The following is a 24,558-nucleotide window of genomic DNA, read 5'->3' as shown; positions in this document are numbered from 1 at the left end:
ATGTTGAGTTACCTTTCTTGTATACCCACTTTATTCAGAGCTTTTATCATAAATGGATGCTCTATCTTGTTGAATGCTTTCTCTGCATCTATTCAGATGATCATGTGATTTTTATTCTTCATTTTGTTAATGTGGTGTATCACATTGATTAATTTGCGGATGTTGAACCTGGTGTATGATCTTTCTAATGTATTATTGTATTTGATTTGCTAGTATTTTGTTGAGGATTTTTGCATTGATGTTCATCAGTGATATTGGCCTGTAATTTACTTTTTTTGTTGTTGTCCTTGTCTGGTTTTGGTGTCAGGGTAACACTGACCTTGTAGAATGAGTTAGGAAGCTTCCACTCCTCTTCGCTTTTTTGGAATAATTTGCGAAGGATAGGTAATAAGTCCTCTTTGAATGTTTTGTAGAATTCACCGGAGAAGCCATCTGGTCCTGGACTTTTATTTTTTGGGAGGTTTTTGATTACTGTTTTGATCTCCTTACTCATGATTGGTCTATTCAAATTCTCTATTTCTTCTTGATTCAGTTTTGGAAGTTGTATAATTCTAAGAATTTATCCATTTCTTCTAGATTATCCAATTTGTTGGCACATAGCTTTTCAGTGTATTGTCTTATAATCTTTCGTATTTCTGAGGTGTCCATTGTAATTTCTCCTCTTTCATTTCTGATTTTATTTATTTGAGTCTTCCCTCTTTTTTCCTTGGTGAGCCTAGTTAAAAACTTGTCAATTTTGTTTATCTTTTCAAAGAACCAGCTCTTAGTTTCACTGATTTTTTCTTTTTGTTTTTAGTCTCTATTTCATTTATTTCTGCTCTGGCTTTTTTTATTTCCTTCCTTCTACTGATTTTGGGCTTTGTTTGTTCTTCTTTTTCTGGTTAGATTGTTTATTTGAGATTTTTCTTGTTTGTTGAAGTAGGCCTGTATTGCTTAAACCTCCCTCTTAGTACTGCTTTTGCTGTATCTGATAAATTTTGGCATATTGTATTTTCATTTTCGTTCGTCTTCAGGTATTTTTGGATTTCTTCTGTGATTTCTTTGTTGATCTATTAGATGTTCAGTAGCATTTTGTTTAATCTCCACATATTTGTGGCTTTTCTAATTTTCTTGTCTTTTTTTTTTTTTTGGAAGGAAGATTGGCCCTGAGCTAACATCTGTGCCAACATTCCTCAACTTTGTATATAGGATGCCACTACAGCATGGCATGATGAGTGGTGTGTAGGTCTTCACCAGGGATCCAAACCCACAAACCCTGGGCCACCAAAGTGGAGCATGAGAACCTAACCATTATGCCACCAGGCCAGCCCCTTTAATTTTCTTCTTTTAGTTGATTTCTAGTTTCACACCATTGTGGTCAGAAAAAGGTGTTTGATATTATTTCAATTTTCTTAAATTTATTGAGACTTGTTTTGTGGCCTAATATGTGATCTGTCCTGGAGAATGTTCCATGTGCATCTGAAAAGAATGTGTATTCTGCAGTTCTATATATTTCCACTAAAGCCATCTGGATGATCTATCCATTGATATAAGTGGAGTGTTAAAGTCCCCTACTATTAAGGTGTTACTGTCTATTTCTCCTTTTATGTCTGTTAATAACTGCTTTAGATATTTAGGTGCTCCAATGTTGGGTGCATAGATATTTACATGTGTTATATCCTCTTTTGGGTTGTTCCCTCTATCATTATGTAGTGCCCTTCTTTGTCTCTCGTTACAGTTTTTGTTTTAAAATCTATTTTGTCTGATATAAATATTGCTACCCCAGCTTTCTTTTCTTTGCCATTTGCATAGAGTATCTTTTTCCACCCCTTCCCTTTCAGTATGTGAGTGTCTTTAGGTCTGAAGTGTATCTCCTGTATGCAGCATATATATGGGTCTTGTTTTTTTATCCAATCAGCCACCCTATGTCTTTTGATTGGAGCTTTTAGTTCATTGACATTTAAGACAGCTGTTGACAAGTATGTACTTATTGCCATTTTTTCCTTTTTTTCTGGGTGTTTTGGTAGTTCTTCTCTCTTCCTTTCTTCTTCTCTTGTTCTCTTCCCTTGTGGTTAGATGGCTTCCTTTAGTATTATATTTAGGTTTGTTTCTCTTAATTTTCTGTGTATTTATTATAGGTTTCTGGTTGAACCATGAGGTTCACATATAATAACCTATGTAAATAGCAATCTAATTTAAGTTGATGGTCTCTTAAGTTTGACTTCTTGCTACAAGCTCTACTCTTTACTCCTCTCCTCTAATATCATATCTAACCTCTCGTGTGTGTGTGTGTGTGTATGTATCCATTAACCTCTTGTCATGGAAATAGATAATTTTAGTACTTTTGTCTTTTGACTTTCATATTACCCTCACAGGTGGTTGATCTGCTGCTACCTTTACTGTATATTTGCCTTTACCAGTCTTTTTTTTTTTTTTTTTTGATAATTTTCTTACTCCTATTTGTGGTCTTTTCTTTTCCACTTAAATAAGTCCACTTAACATTTCTTGCAAGGCTGGTTTATTTAATAAACTCCTTTAGTTTTTGCTTTTCTGGAAAACTCTTTATCTCTCATTCCATTCTGAATTATCACCTTGCTGAGTAAAGTATTCTTGGCTGTAGGTTTTTTCCTTTCAGCACTTTAAATATATATGGATGTTAGTACTCTTTATGTTTAGTACTCAACTGTTTAGTACTATGATGTTAGTGTTGAGAGTTCCCTTAGACTGTCCTCATTCTTTTTAGTTCATTTTTCTTTGTTCTGCTCAGCTTGGAGATTTCCTCTAGTCTTTCATCTAGCTTGCAGATCCCTTCTTCTGTATCATCTACTCTGCTATTGAGTCCCTCTAGAGAATTTTTCATTTCCATTATTGTATTCTTCAGTTCTGATTGGCTCTCTTTTATATTTCCCAATTCTTTGTTGAAGTTATCACTGTGTTCATCCATTCTTCTCGTGAGATCAGTGAGCATCCTTATGACTCTTAGTTTGTACTCTTTTTCAGGTTGATTGTTTATCTCTGTTTTAATTATTTTTCTGAGGATTTGTCTTCTTCCCTTATCTGGGACATATTCCTTTGTCTCCTCATTTTGCCTCTTTCTCTGTGCTTATATCTATGTATTAGGGGAGTCCGCTATGTCTCCTGATCTTAGAGAAGTGGCCTTATGTAAGAGATGCCTTGTGATGCCCAGTAATGTGCTTCACTCTCATCACCAGTTCCAATTGTTCCAGGAGTGTCCCCCTGTGGGCTACGTGTGTCTTTCTGTTGTGGCAGGGTTGCTCTTGCTGCAGGTGCTCAGGGAGGCTAGGCTGTCTCCCTGGTCTGGCTGGTGGTAAGGCTCAGCTGCATGCAGCTGCTATGGTCTCTTCAGTCACTTTATAGGGTGGGGGGATCTCCAGCACAGCTGGGTGCAAGGTCTAATAGCACATTCCTGCTGTTTTGCTGTTAAGTGAGTAGGCCCCCAGCATGGCTCATTGCTAAGCTCAGGAGCTCACAACTGCTGTAGGCCTCAGGCCTGCGAGGCTCTTGTCAGCTCTCTCAGGAGTACAGCTGGGTGGGGCCAGCCCCAGGTGTGGCAGCACACAATTGTTTCATGCTTTGGAGGTTGGGGCAGATCACCCATGTGGCTGTTTGAGAAACACAAGTCTGCCTCAGCTGACAAGCCCCACCGTCTGCAGGCTTATGCACCCAGTCAACACAGTCCTGTCCCGTGCACATGCCACGCCCCCCTGAAGTGGACCCACTTGCCCTGATGAAGAGGACCTACACACTCTACCAACACAGGCCTGCCCCTCGCACATGCCTTGCACCACAGAGGCAGACCCACTCACCCTGCTGCAGAGGTCCCACACACCTGGCCTATGCTCGTCTACAAGTTACCCCAGGGCTTCCCAGTTGGTGGGGCCAATCCTTAGGGTGAGCTGCCTGCCCTGGCTGAGCTGGATTAAATCAGTGCTCTAGTGGGTGAGGCACACCCCTGCACTAACAGGCCGGGGGAGGAACTCCAATGGCACCTGCCAGTGTCTATGTCAGCACACCTGTACTAGGTCACAATAACAGCTGCTGCCAATGTCTCAGTCCCTGGGGAGGTGGGCCCAGCCACCTCCTGACTCCCTGAGATATGCCCAGAGCCTATCAAGTGAGTCTCTTTCACCAAAGGATGGTGCACCTTTCTTTCTGGTGATTTTGTGTTGTTTTCCCAAATGGGGGAATTTGTGCATGGGCCCTTGAAGAGCAGGTTTTTCTTTCTCTTATATTTGATAGTTTTTCTAGAGGTATCCTTTGCTGACTGTTTTTAATAGCCAGCAAAGCCAGATGTTATTACACTCATCTCAATTGCGCTGAGTTCAAAAGCTGCTTATTGTGGCAAAGCTGTCCCACTCAGATCCCCTGCTCCTCCAGGAAAAGCTTTGTACTTTAAGATCACTCCTGGTCATGAAGTACCACAGCTCGAATGTAGCGTTTTCCTCTCCAGAAAGGAATTTCTGCCTCTTCCACCTCAGTCAGTTCTGTAAATTGTCATGGAGGTTCTTTTATGCAGTTTCTGATTCTCTCTCAGGGGTAATTGTTCCGAGGGGAGTTATACATTTGTTGTGACCATGTGAGGAGATGAGTTCAGAGTCCTCCTATGCAGCCATCTTCCCAGCAATCTCTCATTTTTTATTGAAGTATTATTGACATACAATATCCTATTAGTATCAGGTGTACATCATAATGATTTGATATTTATATACATTACAAAATGATCACCACGATAAGTCTAGTTATGATTTATCACCATACAAAATTATTCTAGTATTATTTACTATATCCCTATGCTGTACATTACACCCCTGTGACTTATTTGTTTTATAATTGGAAGTTTTTACCTCTTAATCCCACTTATTTCGCCTGCCACCCCCCGACACACATTTCATTTCTTTATATATCTAAGATTGTTGAGTTATTTACTCCATCTATGATCTACATATGCTTATCTCTTTAGAATATCAAGTCCTGAACTCATGTCTTTATTTTCCACATCCTTTTTAAAAAAAAGTACAAAAGCTGTATAGTGTCATATTCCTTGATTTTTCACGTACCATCGTTCTACGCTCTCTCTCCCTCAAAATCTGCTTTCATCCTTAGAACCTCCCTTACAATAATGAGCAAAGCAATATATTTGTTGGATTCCAAATCTAGGTTTTATTGTGATTGCACTACTGAATACATTTTTTAATTAATAGCATCATACTTTCTGCTAATCTTTAAATTTTAATTATTTTTATCCTTGTGAAATGCAAAGCAGGGAACTTAGGCAATATATCAAGAAAAATTCACTTTTGATCAGTCATTTCACAGTATATGGCAGTGGTTGCAAACTGGGTGGGGAGGACATGTAAGAAAACCACACAAGGGGCTGGCCCTGAAGCCTAGTGGTTTAGTTCAGTGCTCTGTGCTTTGGCAGCCTGGGGTTCAGTTCCTGGGCACAGACCCACACCACCCATCATGGGCCATGCTGTGGCAGCAATCCACATACAAAATAGAAGACGCCTGGCACAGATGTTAGCTCAGGGTGAATCTTCCTCAGCAAAAATTAAAATAAAAAGTGTATTTAAAAAGAAGAAAACCACACAGCTCATGAAAGCAATCTAATCCTTCTGCTCTCCAGACCAGCCTAACATTCTTTCACTGTAGCTGACAGAAGACATATTTTCTGATCACAGTTTTGTTGAGAGGATTTTATAGACATTCAAAACATACTGACTTGTTTAAATGGATTGCTATTATTTTTATTAACTGTTTTTTTTAACATTTATACATCAATGTAAAATACATTTGATTGTAATTTTCTTAAAGGAAGAAACACATTTTAAATGTCTTATTCTGTTACAAGACTTGGTATGATGTAAAGTCAGCCTGCAGATCCAGCCCTTAGCACAAATGGAATCATTTTTGTTTTTGTCGTTGTTTTTAATTGAACTAATTGCAGTTGTCGACATTTAAAAACAAGAGGTGTCAGGTAAAAATCTAGATATCTGGCTTCCTTTGAGAAAACAAAGATCTGGCATGACTAGACCCACTTTCCCTCATTTCTTCATTTCCCCCACATGCCAACAATCTGCCCCTTTTTTTCCTCAAAATCTCACACTTGATACACTTCACTCAGCTTTACCTGCATGGCTTCTGAAGATGTTTGAGTTTGAAAATCTGGCTTAAATCTTCTTCGAGAAATCACAAATGGGCTAGAATTCTGATACTTTATGAGATTCTTTCATAATTCATGTCAAATGATACTAACCCATGTAGTTTTTTTTAAGGTCGCATTGCCAAGAGTGAATCAAGGAACTAAACACATCTATCCAAAATTACATCTAATATGTCTTTGTAACAATAATTACAACACGCCTTCTTGCTCAAAAATAAATCTCAGCATTGGACATGGATGGATAATTACCTATCTTTTTGCCTAGTATACTTCACATTCTTTCCCTGGGAGTAATGCGAAACCATCTGACCAAGAAAGAAATATTTTGATAGAAACAAAGATCTATGTTATGACAAAATGGCAGTCACTAATGTTAATGGGATTACAGCTCAATACATAGGAAAGAGAAAATGATCTGGACCCAGAGGTTAAAGCTTAAAAGAATTCATTTTCCTATCACCACTGAGAATATTTTCTATCGTGGAATGAGAGACGCTAAAATAAATTGGCAAAATGAAACCTCTCTGCATATGGTGTTTACTGAGAAGGGTTAGGAGCCAAAGAGACTGTCAGCCACAGCAAGTTGGACCTTCCCTGGCACGATATCATTTCAAGAGCTGCCCCTGACAAAGACTCAGGCTTTTGAGCCCATTAGACTCCGTGTGAAAGGTCTCCATTCACTTGCCAGCTGGCATAGTAGACGGTTATCTAAAGATGTGAACAGCCACAGCACTGGCCTCGCTGCAACTGGAAACCAAAGCAACAATTAATTATGGATGGAATGTGGCCAGGCAAGGCTGCCATTGTAATCAAATGAGACCACACTGAGGAAAAATAACATTTTATCCTGTACGAGGTACCTCAAGGATAGATTTATGGCTACGCTGCCAGTTGGAGATAAAGTAAAAATCAATCATATTATTCATATGAGTAACATAAGCAAGTACCAGTGAAACAAAAAATATGCTTCCTAGGATTGTTTCGCAGATACTTCATTTATATACAGCCTCATTCGGCAGAATCACAGATTCTCAACTTTCTTTTTTTTATGAAAGCTGAGAAATACTCTATCAGCTGGCACTATAATGAAGAGATCTGGAAACTTTTGCATTCAAAACCTTGGTTGCAAAAATATATTACAATATTTCCTGCTTTATTGCCTTGCTCATATTTTACTATGATAACTCTATTGCATTTTGAAATGTGGAGCCTGGAAACTACGAAATATCTAGAGCCAACGAATAGAACAGCTTGTTAATTATGCACATGAATAATCAAGAAGAGAAAAAATAATGCTAATTCTGTGTAGTAAAAAAGCTCAAGAACTTATATTTCCTTAGAAGCACAATTTAAATCTCAATCTAGTTCTGGAAAGGAAGAAGCATGATTAGCTGAACATTCCTGAAGAGATGGTCTTTGGAGGATTAACATGCCGAGCTAAACAGAGGAACGGCTGCAATAAACCACAAGTTAATGGGGTAGAATGTCTCATGGACTAGAATTAGATACAATCTAGCAATTTTTTAATTAAAAAAATAGCCATCTGTTGGTGAGGCAGTGAGGGTATGCACTTATCCATTAGTAGCAGAAGTGACATGTTCTTTTTTAAAAATCCCTTAAATGCGACTGCTTTACATAGAAGTTTAAGCAACTGTAGCAATTAAAATGAAAATGTACACCTACTTCACCCCAAAACCCACAAAGCATCTGGGCAACTGAGATCTTCAAATCAACAGCCTAGGAGATTTTACATAGAAACTGGAGTCTGTCTGCCCAAATCTTCAATTCCACCTCCCCTTCTACCCCTTTCTATCACTTGCCAAGCTATCTGTGAGTGAGTGGGGGTGCCTGGAAGGGTGCCAGGGGATTCCAGCAAAGGAAGAGGAGGGGAGAAAGGAACAGTGGCAGAATGCCACAGTAGGCTCAACAATTCCTCAACACTCCGCTCACCCGCCACCCCCTTCTCCCCCTTCTGATTCCCAGCAGCAAAAGTCGGAATATCCAGGTGACTGTAGCGTCTATGGAGTCACACTTAACAAGTGCTTCACCAACGAGACATCCTCTTAAGAACTGGAACATTAGGCATGATAATGGGAAGGGGCAGGGGTGAAAAAACAACCGAAAGAAGGAACAAAAAAATCTACAAGCCAAGAGCAGGAGCAATTGCATCCATGGGTGTCCTTCCTCACTCACTTTACTTTACTCACATACATTCCTCACTCTCCAGAAGGCTGCCGCCTGACTGTAGCTTCTAATTAAAATTAAACAATAAATATCGCTATGATGACAACGGTTTTTTCAAAGGGGTCTTTGTTGGTTTAGTGTGGCATAACTGATTTTGCCTTTCTAGGTTGCCTCAGAGTTAAGCAATTAAATGCATTTGTTCACTTTAAAGGTAGTTTTTTTTTTGCCTTGGTCCATTTGAATTCAGGATGGATTAACAAGTACACATAAAGAATTCTAGGAAGCAGATGCTTCGAAGGTGGATGAGGAGAAGCACCATCTGCAGAGCATCTTTTCAATACGAAGATTAGGGTGCCCATCAGCAATAGGATCCCAGAATCCGTTTGCCTATGTAAGGGAGGCCCACTGCAAGGTGAGTAAAGCTTCAGATGGTTTTCCTGCAAACTGAAGAGCTTCTTTCTCTGTAACAGAATGCCAGAACATTGGGATTCAGTTACTTGTCATTTTTTCCAGTAAAAAGCAAAGCTGAGAAACAGAATTTTCAAACTGCTGAGGAATATATGAGAGTGTGTGTGTGTGTGTGTGTTAAAAGTATGCAGGGTGAAAAAAAAAATACTATTATGCTAGAATGCAATCTCCTAATTTCTCTCATGATTCAGCATTGCATCTTGATTTTTGGAGAAAATCTCTTCATCTCTCTTCAGACTGGGTTTTGTCCTTAGCCCCAAAGGAGGGTATATGCTTCCCTCTCGGGTCCATGAAATTCTTTTTAGAGTCCCAGAACCTGTCACCTCCCTACGGGCTCCTCCTCCTGCCCCAGGCGAATTAAATAGCTCACTTATCCGTGTCTCTATGTGGGAACTATATTTACATCCACGTCATTGAATTTTTAGCTATTTCTGTGCATGTTGGTCCCCTAGCCTCCCATCCTCCATTCCCCCTTTCCCTCAACCCCTAATTCTCAATTCCATTGAGACTTACTTGAGGCCAGGAAGCACGTCTCATGTGCTTTGGGATCAAAAGTACTGTGTAAGCAGCCTGACACCTAATAGGTCTCCAATACGGTTTATCAAACTGGATCAAGTCTAAGAATTCAAAATACATCTGAACAATTGCTATGTATACATTATCTCTTTTAGTTTACATTGTCCCACGTTAGAAAATATATTTCAGAAGACATTTTAATCTGCCTAATCTTACTGTCCCTTCAGTATAGTTTTATAAAACCGGCCATCGTATATGGGATTCCCTAATGATTAAAATTCATACATATTTAACTCATAAATCTATAATGTGTCTGGGGCGCTATGACCTTCAAATCAACAGCCTAGGAAATGTTCCATAGAAACTCTAGTCCCTGTTCTCTGCTCAAACCCTCTGTTCTCCCTAACCTTCCACTCCTTTCTATGTTAGTGAGCTGTCTGTGCAAGTAGGTGGGGTGAGTGGAGACGAGTCAGGAAACTGCAGGCAGAAGAAGAGGGCGCTGGTTTGTATGACGTGCATGATACTTAGCGCTCTATATACATTACTTCATTTAATCCCAAAGTGCAAGTATTAATATTCCTGTTTTACTCATTTTCAGCCACACAAGCAAGTAAACAACAGGGGCACAATTCAATTTGTTTTTTTCTGATGTCAAAGACTAAGTAGCTCTTTCTATGACTTTACACAGCAACTAAATTCTTGCCTATTTTTATCGCATTGCTAATTTTTTTACTAGTTGGTGAAAAGCATTTCTTGTTCCACCAACAAGTACTTATTGAGTGCTCAGGTGATGAGAATACATCCGATACATGTAATACATTTTTAAAAATCTGTATAGTGTCCTAATCTCCTATAAAACTAGAAAAAAAGCAGAAACCTACTATTATGTGCTTTGTTTTTCTACCAAAGGTGTTTCAGAGTGAAAATTCCAGGATTAGAGGAGAGAATCTCTTATAAATATACATTTAGGTCCCCAGCTGTGACTTGATTCTCTGTTTAGTAATTTACATAAATAGTGATTTGGATCAGAATATTTCATCTATTTAAATCATTTGCATTTTGAAAGTTGGCACAGTAATATTTGCAGCTTGATATACTAAAACATGTATATTTTTTCTCACTAGTACATCATCGTAGAGAATATTTTATTGAAAGACGATTTTTATGTATTCTGTTTATATAACAAAGCCTAATAGAAATTGTTCTTGTCCCTATATTGTGACTGCACAGACTCATTCAAAACAACAAAACCCTTTGCTTTTGGCTGGACTAACACCAGCCTCAACTTTTGAGCTCGAAGAGCAAACCCTGCACCTTTGCCCTCTTACTGCTGGCTCTTCCCACGGGATGTTTCTCTTGCTTTTCTGCTTCCTAGCCATCAGTTGGCTACTTCCTTCTGACTTTTTCCCTCAGCTTTGAACAAACTTCCTCCCAGGGATTCTTAACCTGAGATCCATGGAGGGTCAAGGTCTCCGTGGGTAGAATTTTATTTCATTATAATCAGTTTCCTTTATAATGCTGTGAGTTTTATTTCACGTATTTAAATTTTTTTTCTCAGAAGGGGCTCATGTCACCAGAGCTTAAGGAAGTCCCTCCTCTGAGTTCCCACAGTGCCCTGGTCTCATTCCGAGATCAAGACAGTCTATCTATTGTTGCTTTCTGCCTCCACTGAGGGCTAGACCTCAAGGTAGGGAAGCAGCAGTTCACACTGTATTCCCTCTACCCATGCACTACTTGCACACAGAGAGGGAACAAGACACATCTGTGGAGAGGACGGATGAATTATACGAACTGAAAGTGGCAATCCTGGCTTTTTTATGCTGTTCAGTAGCTCCACTAGAAAGTTTTGGATGAATAAAATTGTGATGATTTGGATGAACATAACTTATGATTAGATGCCATTTGATAGAAAAAAAAATCTTTCAAATACTGCAGCTCATGAGAAGAGTAGACGTGTAGGATGTGACTAACATACTACAGACTCCGATGGTGGTCTGCCAGACTCCGTATTACCGCATTTCTCTACCTCTACTTCCAAATTGCAGGTTCTCTCCCACATCATACCCATTCTGGCCCTGGAATGGATGGATTTAAGGTGCTGAACTTGTAGAATCCAATTGTTTGTGACCACTGGCTTCCCAATGACTGCAGGAGAATGTCCTTGTGGCCCAGGGAAAAGTCTGGCCCCTGACCTTAACCACTGCTCCCCAAATCTCTGGGTGTGTTTCCTCAACCTCAGTTACCTCACTGTTATTTAAGAAAACATATTTTACAATGAAAAGAAAGGAGTAGAGGGGAAAGGAGGTGAGCTAATATTATGCATATGTTCAAATATTATACTGCAGGCTGTTAGAAATAGGTGTAATTCTTTTTGAATTATTTTTAAATGGTAAGTGGTTTGTTCAACACCATGCAACAATTAAATCAAAGAGCCTGGGCTTGACCCAGATCTACCTGCTCCAAAAGCTAGCTTCTTTTCTGCCTAGAATAGGGCTCTAGCTGCTGGGAAAACTGAAGTCCTCAAAATCAGTTGGTTGTAAAACAATCTTGATGCCAACTGATGCAGTGATTCCCAAGCACATGCTTGGGCCAAGATTGCTGTCTTCCACAGAGAATTTTCTTCTGGTTATGTTACCTCGTGACCCAAAAGGTTATCAGAAGAATGACAGACTGACTTGAGGCAGAGGACCTCTGTGCTGGATACATAGTAGGGACCCAATTAAAAGTGGCTTCCTCCCTTTAACTTCTTACCTAAACTATGATTGGCCTTAACTTCCACATAGTGTACCTTCAAAACGATGGGACGATTACCTGACACTTCCGCATGCTGCCAGTTAAGACGATAGTTCTTCCCTAAATCCTTTCCTGGTGGTCTTCGAACAGAAGTTTTTGTTCACTCTTTTCCAGTCCTTAACTTCATTGACTCTAATTCACCATCAACCTTAGATGCATTCTTAGTGCATTACTAAGAAAGAGAAAACATTGCCAGTTGAAGCATGACACATCAATTGTAAGGTGCATCTTACTTCAAACATGTAAAAATGTGAAAAGTGAGCTTCTTAGAATCATCTGCGGATTGTGTCTATGACAGTGATCTTCAGTTTGTCCTGTCTTGGAACTGGACTTTTTACTCAAGCACAGTCGGGCCGTGGCCTGGTCCACCCTGGGAGCTGTGAACTCCCCGGCGCTTCAGCAATCCAGTCTCTCAGCTGCTGTGCAAAGCAGCTTAGTAGCCCAAAGACAGTCCTCAGAAGAGGGCTGCAGGTGACGGCTGTTAGGGGCAAAACTGTTAGGAAAGGAGCTGGGGAGTGGGTGTTCAGACTCAGTAAAGGGGATCCAGGGTGACCCAGGAGGACAGCAACAGCATCCCTACTGGACATATTTACTATATGACTATGACAGGGAGGTAGGTCTTAATGAGTGGGCTGTGCAGTCAGACTCCTCCTGTCATAACCACGTTTCATATATTTAAGACAACCCCAACTATATTTTGATCTAAAACAGTAATCATTTCATGAATTACCAGAGAATTTTTAAATATTTTAATGTTTCAGTGTTAAATATTTAAATGTTTTAGTGGTTTCCATTAACACATCAACCATATGTAACTTGCTGTGATGTTTAAAAATTAATTTTACTTTTTTCTGGTTCTTAACTAATGGACATCCTTAATGAACATTATGTAAACATTAAGGTTATACGCAGGACAATCTATTTGGTTGCCTTGCTGTAGTTCCAGGTTTAATAAAGTGACATTGCTTCCTACAGATTAGCTAGATAGTTTATGTCACTTAGCTCAAATCTGAGTAGCCACTAAGATTCTGAGAATATGCTATGAACTTTTTGAACTTGAAGGACGTAGAAACTGTTTCTGTTTGTCACTGAAGGATGTGTGAGATTTGGCATTAAAACCTGTGTTATTGGGGCCGGCCGGTGGCACAGCAGTTAAGTTCGCACGTTCTGCTTCAGCGACCCAGGGTTCGCCGGTTCGGATCCTGGGTGCAGACATGGCACCACTTGGCACTCCATGCTGTGGTAGGCGTCCCACATATAAAGTGGAGGAAGATGGGCACGGATGTTAGCTCAGGGCCAGTATTCCTCAGCAAAAAGAGGAAGATTGGCAGCAGTTAGTTCAGGGCTAATCTTCCTACAAAAAAAAAAAAAAAAAAAACCTCTATTATTAAAGATTCTCTTTCCTAGAATGGGTATTGCTGGGTATGCCTACAGAACTCCAGCCTCAGGGCAGGGGGTAGCAAGACAAAAACCAGGAGAAGGTGTGGAGCTAGTTCCAAGAACACAGAGTTCAGTTGGATCCAAGAGGCAAAAACAGAATCAAGGGGCAAAGCCAAGGTCAATTACGGTATTAGGCTAGAAGATGCCAACTAATGAATAAGTACCCAAGTCAATAGTCATGGATGAAAGCCAGAGGTAAATGAGGAAGCAGGAAATAGGGGTACAAGGAAAATACCCAACTTAATTCTGGCAAAGAGCACCTTGCTGGCCCAGGTGAATTAAAAACGTGAATTAAAAATGTGAGGATACTCTTCCTCTGTTGTACAGAGGCGGGAAGGGCATTCCTTCATGTCTATGCGAGGATATGGCAATCTTTGTACTTGACTGAAGCACCACATTGTCTCACATGAAATTTGTATTTCTCATGTCTATAAAAGATGGTGATTCAGAATCCCATCAGTGTCATTTGACAGAAGCACACTCCACCTGGTATGCAAAAGCCACATCCAACTTCTTTGGGAACCTCCCATTAAAGAGCTGGGATCTATTTAAACTTGGACTTCTTGTAGTTTTTCTTTAGCTTAATACCATTATTAAGCATCATCTATTTAATAGCCCATGGAAGAGTTTTTAAGAAGCGTTAATAAGAGTGTAGCTCATTGTCATGTCAGTTTCTCAATGACTCAATTATATGACCTTTACTTATGCCTTTTAAATGACAAGTCATGCCAGCTGCTGGCTGAAGGGGAATTTTCCAGCAGCACTTAAATAGACTGTTTATCTTCATTAGCTCTTGGGTAGAATGCACTCTGAACAGGCGTAGAGGCTGTCATTCATCAAATTCTAAGCAGTCCTATCCCTGTTTTATGTGGTTCTGGTGTCTTCTTAGCTATTTCTTTTATTTGGTTATTCGTTGGATGTTTAAAATTTTAATTTATATTATCAACATGTTTCAATACATGCCATGCATTCATCTTTATCTAAATGTAATGTTTCTATATTTTCAATCTTAAATTTATTACAACCACATATTTGCAACACATTTTTATTATACATTCTACTTCAAGAAGATAAGTAGAATAAATGTAGGAAAATCTCTTAACTAGATAGGATTCATATCAATTCAGATGCTTTTGTTGATGTGTTACAGAAGTTGTTTATAATCTTTTCTTCCCATGTAATACAGTCTCTCAGTCATGATGCTTGAACAATAAGATGGTGTAGTCACTTCACAATTTCCCTATATAACATTCTCCATTTGCAATTTTTAAAAAATATGTAACAGCAAACCTATATGGAGTAACCATTTTTTGATCACCTAAACGATATATCTTCTATCGCTGCACAGAAAAAAATGCAGAAGAGACTAATAATAGAGATTTCTACTAAAAGCATGAAGGTTAACACAGAGTTTTCTATATACATGGTTGTATGAATTTCAGACCTCGAAAAGGTAGTTAACAGTTTCCCATCTTTGAAGGATCAACTGGTGTTAAGGTTGAGTCGTGTTGAAACAAATTAAAAAAATAATTGGAAAAAAAGAAAAGAAAAATATATTTCCAGAGCTGTCGAGAAGAATATTAGCCACAAAGCGCCCAGTGGGAATTCCTGGTCCATAAACTTCAACACTGCTTTAAAGAACTCCTCCTCCCCTTTCCACTGACAATTTTATTTACATTATTAAATACGAAGATACATTTGTAAAAGTGGTCATTTAAAATATTGTTCTGACTACTGTAAGTAATAAATGAGAGTTATTCTGTTAAGCTAATTTTCCATGGCATAAAATCAAATAGATGCCTCCTTATTTCTAAATACGCATTATTTACTACATGCTTACCATATATGAGGAATGTTAAGTGTGTACTATCCTTCAAAATTCTTTCCCACTTCAGGGTCTCTGAACTGGTTGTTCTCTCAGCCTGGAATGCTCTTCCCCAGCTGAATAGCTGTCCCAGGCTCCCGTACGAGTTTTAGCCTTTCCTAACAACATATGAAGAAGAGTTCTAAACCTTCTCTCCGTCACATCAACCTTTCAGAGCACTCTGCCAAATCTATAATTGCTTTACTCAATTATTTGTTAACCTGTTTATGTCTACCTTCCCACTCATCCAATAGAATTTCCAGGAGGGCAGAAACTTTGTCTTATATATCTCTGAATCTCTTACCTTGGTACATAATGAATGCTCCAAAAATACAGATTGAGCGAATGTGTGAATGTTTTATAAGTAGTATCTCATTTAATCCTCCAAACAATGCCAAGTGAGCATCTCAAAGGAGTTGAGGCTCAAATAGATTAAGAATCTTGCCTGAAGTCAGTAGATCAGTCAGGCAGCACAAGGATGAAAGCCATACTCTTCATCTTTATAGATTTTTTGCCTCTCATACTAATTTCACTTAGTGTTATCATCTTCCCAGCACCAGCACTGGAACCTGAAGTCCACTCCAATCTTTCTTTCTTTATACCCCCACCCAAACGATTGGTTACCCAGTCCATTCGTCCTCCAGAGCTGGCTCTCCTCTCCACCCCTGCCTTCACAGCCCTAGTTTTGGCCCTCACCCTTTCTCACCAACATTCCCCTTTGCCTCCTCATTGGTCTTCCTGCTATAAATGACTTCTTCCAGCCTCAATCCTTCCCCCAGGACAACAGTACAAATTGAACATTTCATTCTTCTGTTGAAATTGCTCATGGCTTCCCCATCTTTAGGATCAAATTCACACTCCTTAGCTTTGCAAACCACTTGAGGACCTGGCTTCTGCTTCCTTCTCCATACTCACTTCTCTTACTCCCTACATTAGGACCTATGCTCAGTGCCTGAAACAGTGGCATTCTTCCATATCCCTGTGTTGTTGTTATTGTTGTTTTGAGGAAGATTAACCCTGAGCTAACATCAGCTGCCCATCCTCCTCTTTTTGCTGAGGAAGCTTGTCCTTGAGCTAACACCCATGGCCATCTTCCTCTACTTTATATGTGGGACACCTGCCACAGCGTGGCTTGATTAGCAGTGTGTAGGTCTGCACCCGGGATCCAAACCGGCAAACCTGAGGCCCCCGAAGTAGAATGCGTGAACTTAACCGCTGTACCATGGGGCCGGCCCCCTATATCCATGTGCTGTTATATTTGTTTCCTCTGAATGTATTTCCCATACTTGTCTGCCCAATCCACATATAATCATCCCTCAGCACTCAGAACAAATGTCACCTCTTTTTCAAAGGCCTTACCTGATCTAATGCCCATATTACCACCACCACTAAGCTGAGACATGTCCTTGCTCCAGCTTGCCGTAAAACCCAGAACAAGCCTCAGTACCATGGCATTTCACGGCATGTAGCAATTGTCACATTTTGTTGTCTGTGTTTTTCTTTTGTGCCATTTCATTTTTTTAAAAACCTGGTGGTCCTTGATGGACTCCATGAGGGTATGTTCCCAGCATTGTACCTGGTGTGCAATAATTATTCAGAAGGTATTTGTTGAAAGAATGACTCAAACAGTGAATATATTTTTGAACATGATTTCAATTAAGTTCAATAAAGAAAAAAGTGAAGTACGAATTGTGCCATGAGTTTATTAAATAGTGTCAATAGTCATGCCTCAGAAGCACAGAGTATTCTGTTACTGACTGTGCGCTAAGGAACCCTCTGTGGGAGAGCATGGTGGGTGCTCGTCACTGCATCAATCCCGTCCCCAAAGCAACTTCAAAGTACTGTGCTCAGTACAAATAAGACAGTCAGCCTGCTTTAGAACCTTGCAAACCAACGGCAGAGACATCATTTTCCAAAGGAATTTATATGAACCCCAGGACTTCCTTTTAGTCAAGATACACAACCCCATAAATTCATCAGAAATCATTTGACCTGGCCTTTATTTTCAACTAACAAATTGTCTTGAAATACCAAATTGCCTCTAACCACTGATTCCATTTATTTGCTCTAAAACTCTCTTCTTTGAGACCTAGTTCAAAGATCTTATAACTTGAAGCACAACTCCATATTCATAAATTCAGTGGCTGCTTAAATGTATGCTTTGTTATTTTTTTTTTAATCTTATGTTTAAAAAAAGCTCTGGGTTAGAGCTCTCTTGAGAAATAACTTTTTAGTCACACTCATCAAATCCTATTTTGCAGATTTCAGAGATGCATAATGCTATATATAAATTTCCAACAGGGATTCCTAGAGAGCAAGGACAGTGCCAGCAGGCTGAACTGCTCAAGGGACACAGAACTGCAAACAAAAAGCAAGGTGGAATTTTTTTCTTGTGGGCCTTGAAGAATTCTTTTGCTTTGCCTTTGTCCGGGTTTCCATGGAAACTCCTCTCCCGGAAATGTGCAGTTCTTCAGAGCCCTTGTCGCAAATGCAAGCAGAAGGCAAACCTGAAGCTGTAGTCAATTTTGGTGCTGCCCTGAGTTGATGAAATCCAGGAATAATTGTTATATTCATAAAGAAGTCAGTCAACATGAAAATGAGTAGAATGAGCAAACCATGGGTTGGATGATACCTTTAATTTTCCTTCTGCCTTTGGGTAATTATAATGTAGGGATATATAGAGTTTAGGTTTCTTACTTAATACATGAAATAAAGAAGACTACAATAGCAGTGAGATCCAAAAGTACCAATAACCAGCCTACTCTTTCCTTCATCCTGTAAACTTAAGCGAAATGAAAGAAAAAGTTTCGAAATAATATAAGTAGACCCAGAAATCACTTTTTTATGTCTAAGACACAACTCAGGAAAAATCCTATTTTAAGATCAGGTAAAAGTAGTAGAGATTATGTTTTAGTTCAGAAAGAGTTTGCTGTTGATTAAGAAGGTCCATGCTCCATACGAGTAGCCCCGGGGCAGTGTTATAAGCGAGCAATATGCCAATAAGATCAGCTATTGTAAGAGAAGCACGGACATTCCCAACACTCATAGAGGAACAGAGCAAGGAAAAGAAAACTGTCAGGTTTCTGAGTACGAGGAAGAAGGGAAGCAACATTTACTGATAGGGTTGTATCTGCCCCAGAGTGCCCTGCTTTCCTCCACTCAGCGTTTACTCAGGGATGTGCAAGGCACCAGGACACCATGGTAAATAGGACAGGTGTAGTTCTTTCCCTCAGGAAGCCTTTCTCCCAAGCAGACGGCAGAGGAGACAGACATGAAAGAGCTGGTTTTACAATTACTGAATTACAAACTGCTAAATGTGCTATAAAAGAGGAGAGGCTTCCATGAGAGGATGTAAGAAAAGAACGTACATATCTTACCTCCCTCAATATAACCCTTGAGTTGGATGCTGTAATCTTGTTTCACAGGCACTAACAGAGGCATAGAGAAAAAAGAAATTTTCCCCAAGGTCAATCAGGAACTAAATATTGGAGCCAGGATTTGAGCCAGTGTTGGTCTGCCAGGGTTCATGGTCTTTTTCCTGTGTTGTGCAATTTTGTGAAGTGGCTGTCTCAATTTTATTCTAAATGCTAAAGTTAAGAATGAGAGGGAGATGAAATATATTTGTCAGGAGATGCTAGAATTTGTGTGATGTCTAGATCTCTCTGAATTATTTTCTTAATAAGGAACCCTTTGGAAGTGGTCATTCTATTATAATGTCGTATTTAAATATTTATGAATTTGCCTATCTAAGACACAGATACTTCCCCAGTTGGAATTCTCAAAGCCAACCGAGTGGCGGGGCTGGGAAGTCAGCATGTTTATATCACTACAATAGTGTGTAAGTCTGGAATCTATAGGGCTCCACACTCAGCCCTCATTCAGATCTTCTCCATGATCCGCCACTGTCTCCTCTCACTCCCTTCACTAACCTGGTACACACCTGTCACTCTAACTCAACTAGAAACAATGTTGAAGATATAAGACATATCTTACTTATTTTTGTACCATAGTAACAAGCATAGTGCTTTGTCACTGTAGGTATTCAATTGTTAAATAAAATAAATAAGTTAAAATGCTCTCCTTCTGGGGCTGGCCCCGTGGCCGAGTGGTTAAGTTCGCGCGCTCCGCTGCAGGCGACCCAGTGTTTCGTTGGTTCGAATCCTGGGTGCGGACATGGCACTGCTCATCAAACCACGCTGAGGCAGCGTCCCACATGCCACAACTAGAAGGACCTACAACGAAGAAGATACAACTATGTACCGGGGGGCTTTGGGGAGAAAAAGGAAAAAATAAAAAATCTTTAAAATGCTCTCCTTCTAATATTTGATAATAATACTTTATTAAATAATACGGTTTCAACCAGCTTCGAAGTTCACACAAAAGATTCATATTATCAAGTAATTTTGAAGTTTTTTCCAGGAGTCTTCTGTAAGAAGCTCCTCAGCTACTGTTGTAATGACATTATTCTAAGATCTGATTTGGAACGAGTCAAACTTCCTTCTGCATGGAAAGCTGTAGGAAAGGACGGAATATCAATCTCTCTGATAATATCCCTAAACATCCTAATTCTCTGGAAATAAAAGTTTTCATAATTTCTTGCTCAGTTGTTCTGTCGGTTTTCTCCTCCTTTCCCAGAACTGTAAGCTTTGTCATCTTAGAGGTTGTCTCCCCTTATGTCCCACTATAACCAGTAAAGAAGAGCCTTTGGGCTATTGTATGTAGAATATGTTTTGGCATCCACTCTGGCGAAGGATGGTGCAAAACACCAGGTGACAATGTCAACAAAAAATCATCCTCAAGAAACGAGTATTTTCCTTACCCCAAATACACACCCAAGCTGGAGGAGGAGATATGACCCTGCCATTTTGGTAAAAATGAGCACTGTGAGAACACAAGCCTTGACTCGTTTCTTCAGATCCTCTTAGTTCAATTCAGTTCAAATGTTTACTAAGCACCTACTACATGCCACATGCAGTGAGAGATGCTGCCAATATGAAAATGAATCAAGGTACGCATCCTGCCCTTAAGTGGGGGGAGATCAACATAACAATGGATAATATCTTCTAGTATGAGAGGAACAAGATCTCACCTCCCAAACGCCCCATCCCACCCCCACCTCCCCATACACAGACAACAATTCCTTTTCCCCATGGAAATTCAAGTAGAAAAAATTACATAAAGCTTTAATAATGTATAGACAATTCAAGGACTAACTGCTTCTAACTCGTAATCTTCCTCATCCCATATATCTTTTCTGAAAATGTTCCATAGTCTCCAAACTTTTCCATTCGAACATCCAACTGTGGATGAGAAGTTAACAAAAATTCTTGACTCTTGGTCTCTCATACCTGGAAATGAACATTGGGAGTACAATGAGGATTCTCTAATTCTTTCAATGTTTGCTTTTGAAATCCTTAAAACTCCCAAAAAGGATACCTTTTTTTCCCCAATATCATCAAAATCCATCAATCTCTTTTTTTGTCCGTCTATGGATTTTTATGTTATTCTGTATTGCAACACTTTATAATACATGTTCTTCACAACACTAGTCCAGGGAATACGTAGACAAAGAAAGGTGGTAGTTGAGGAGAGAGTTCTGTGGGCAAATAAACTTGGAAAAGTCCACATACTACCTATCTTTCAGAGATTCATAAGACATATTAAGATAAAATCTCTGAGATGTCTTGCAATATAGAAATACAATTAATGTTATTTAACTCAGCAGGTCTCTCACTTACTTGGTCAAAACACTGTTTGATCCTAAAACTTATATCCTGAGAAACTAGTTTTTCATGTAACACACTTAGGAAACACTATTATAAATTGATACCTTTGGAATTATTTGGTTGAGAATGAAAGGCTTCCATTCTCCAGAGCAAAGATCTTATAATTCATTGATTTATTCAGAAAATATTTATTGAGCATCTACCATCTGCTAAGCACTGAACTCTCACTTGTTAGTTTAAGTCTGGTCCAAACCTCAGGGATCAATCAGGCCCCTAAATATGAGAAATCTAAAGAACCTCCATAGAGCTCTAGAGGTGAGCATCAAGTCCATTTTGTTATTAGCCCTGTTATAATGATATTCCCTCTTTCCAGTAATTGATTCGGTCGTATTCCTTTCACCTAGTCCCACCCTCAGCTCTACATCCAATTATTGGGCTTCCATACTCTCCCAAACATATCTGAATCTCTCCTTTCCTACTTATCCCCACCAAGGCCTCCAGGGAATTGGAACCAGTTCTCCATGGAGGAGTACTCACATCCGGGTTCCTGATACCTGCCGTCAAGTAGCTATTGCCAAGCCCCCATGTTATATTACATTCATTTCGTCTATTATTTACACTGTGACTATATATGTCTGGCTCCTGGATCCCAGCTGTATGCAATTTCCTCTGTCCTATATCAACCACGCACTAGTTGTGACAGTTCTCTCTTCCTTTATTTCCTAGAATTATGCAGTCTTGTTTTATTTTTCCTCCTTCCTCTCTGAGTACTTTTCTGGCACTTCTTTCATAGATTTATTTTTAGTCACAGTTTCTTAAACACAGTCTATGCTCAGGCACGGTCCCAGGCCCTGTGTTTTTCTTTCTGTATACTCTCCCACTGGCAGGTCATTAATCCTCAACACTTCAACTACAATAGAAAACATGATCAACTGTTAAAATTTGACTTATCTTTCTTGAAATTTACAAATTTGTGAAGCCCAAATGTGAATTTCTGAGTGAAGCATTCATAAAGAGCACATCAGACACTTCAAAAATCTCTTTATATCAATATATAACCAGAGAACAGAAAAGAATGATCATAAATACCATTTTAAGTTGGTATCACGTTTTAAGTCAGTCTTGGGGCCAGCCCAGTGGCGTAGTGGTTAAGTTCATGTGCTCCACTTTGGCACCTCAGGGTTTGCTGGTTCAGATCCCAGGTGCCAACCTATACACAGCTCTTTAAGCCATGCTTTACTAGTGTCCCACATACAAAATAGAGGAAGATGGCACAGATACTAGCTCAGCAACAATCTTCCTCAAGCAAAAAGAGGAAGATTAGCAACAGATGTTAGCTTGGGGCCAATCTTCCTCACCAAAAAAGAATTTAAATCAGTCTTTGTTTTTCACAACTATTTTGGAATGCACACATTCCAAAATATCTAAAATATCTTTCCTCCAGACAATACAAGAAGTTTTGATTTCCATTCTGTCTAGCATCATTAAACACTCATCTCAAAAGACATTAAAATAAATACTCCACATATCATTATTTAACAAATGTCTTAGGTAAATCAAGAGTTGAAATTTGTTCATATATGAACGTGGTAATTCACTGACTCATTAATAGAACACTCTTTCCTCTTTTTCAGTAGTAGTAATAGATTGTTACTACAATAATATCCTACATTTGTGATGCCTTACACCCCTCAAGTACTTCCAGGTTGTCTATCCTCCGAAGATTCCAGTGAGAAATGAGGAGTACAAATTAGAATCTCCATTTTATTGTTTGGGTATTGGGTCACAAAAAGTTTAAGTGACTTGTTCAAGATCACATAGACAAACCCCACCAGAATCCAAATAGGAAAACTGCTCTCTCCTGTTCCTAAAGCACAAGACACTGAAAATCTGCATATAGTCTCACTCCTATGATCAATACACAATATATCTGAGAAAAACAATAGTGTACTGCAGAACATAAATTTTAAAGTGCTGTCCCATTTTACAGGTAAGGAAAGGTGAGACCCAGAAGTGTTATGACTTAAGCAAGTTCAGAGAGAGAGAAAAACTATTGTACAACCAGTCACAGAAACACAAAAGCCATTGCACAACAAATTTAAACGCTAAAATTTCGTTTGTATGGATAATGTAATTATATTTTCTGTTTTCTAGTGTCTTCATCAGCTTCTGAACACATTTTATGGTTCATTTTTCTTCTCTAACGTTGAAGTTGAATCTTCCCTCTAACACTTCTCAGAGCTAATTTCCAGAGAATAAAGTGATGTGAGGTGAGCTATTTAATGAGGTCGATCACTTAATTTCTTGTACTATTTTGAGGTAACTGGGTTAATAATGACTTTTTAAAGTCTGTCCTTTATAAACTTCTTTTCCCCTTTTGTAGAACCATTGTTGGTAACACACCAGTAACATTTGAAGTGAACATAAGTTCATGAGTGGATATATCCCGCCAAATCAAAGACAGTCTAATATTCTCTTTAATATCCCTTCATTATGACATGTAGTTGATGTGGGATATATCTATAAAACATTTTATTTCCATTGGTTTCCAGATCTTTGGTTCACTTTAATCTCAACTCGTCTTCAATGTATATGCATACTTATTACTTTGAGTTCATAAAATCTGGCTTCTGGATTCTTAACAGCAAACTGAAATATAATACAGATACAACCATGTGAGAAGAAATTTCCAAAGTCCTGCGCAAGTAATAAATGATTTTTTAAAAATCTCACAAGCAGCAATAACACAAAAAATGGAAATGTGGTAGAGAATTGATTAACCAGTTTTCAGCTTGTATTTTGACATGTAAATAATACATATCTGGTTTTAGTGTACATTTAACCTGTAGGTTTTTAAAAGTTAGAAATTTAAATATATATATGACTTTGTAGTAGTAAAAAAGATGGAGCAAGATCTAAATTTCAATCTTGACTTCCCTGACCTCGCTAAGACACTTACATCTTAGCTTCAGTTTCTTTATTTATAAAAATGGTAACCATCAAGTCCATCTGGAAGGCCACTATAAGGATTAAATATGATAACAAATTGAAGATTTCCTAGCATAGACATGAAAAATAATAGATATCTTTCATTTTCTTTCTTACTACATCTTTGCTTTTATACTTCTCCAATAGAACTATATTTATTCTGCTTATGTATCTTAAATTTTAAATGCATGTAATGAAATTTCAACTTTGTTCCAGTGTAAATCTTGGACAAGTAAGGAGCTTGAACTCATTGCTCCCATTTCAAGCGCAAAGGGTATGTATTTTCAGTTTGTTCTTGTTGGCCCAGAGAAAATACATTTATTGATTTGCCATCTTCCTAAATTCTATCTCACTATGTTCAAGATCTTTTTCATATCTTTGTCCAAAAACAGAGTCTTTTCCTTAACTTTAATTTA

At 38.9% G+C, this 24,558-nt stretch overlaps 1 long non-coding RNA gene across 1 annotated transcript in view; it reads right to left on the bottom strand.

Moving 5' to 3' along the window:
• Positions 1–5,725: 5,725 nt before the first annotated feature.
• LOC139082806 (uncharacterized) overlaps positions 5,726–24,558 on the bottom strand; it is a 54,106-nt gene continuing 35,273 nt past the window's right edge. The window contains exons 3-4 of the long non-coding RNA XR_011539058.1: positions 12,143–12,296; positions 5,726–8,808 (exon numbers count right to left, since the gene is read on the bottom strand). This is a non-coding gene — a long non-coding RNA (uncharacterized lncRNA). The remainder of the gene's footprint in view (positions 8,809–12,142; positions 12,297–24,558) is intronic.

Source organism: Equus przewalskii, chromosome 4 (genome assembly GCF_037783145.1).
Source record: "Equus przewalskii isolate Varuska chromosome 4, EquPr2, whole genome shotgun sequence".
Lineage (NCBI taxonomy): Eukaryota > Metazoa > Chordata > Mammalia > Perissodactyla > Equidae > Equus > Equus przewalskii.
The sequence above is the reverse complement of the archived record's forward strand: the minus strand, read 5'-3'. Positions and strand labels throughout refer to the sequence as shown.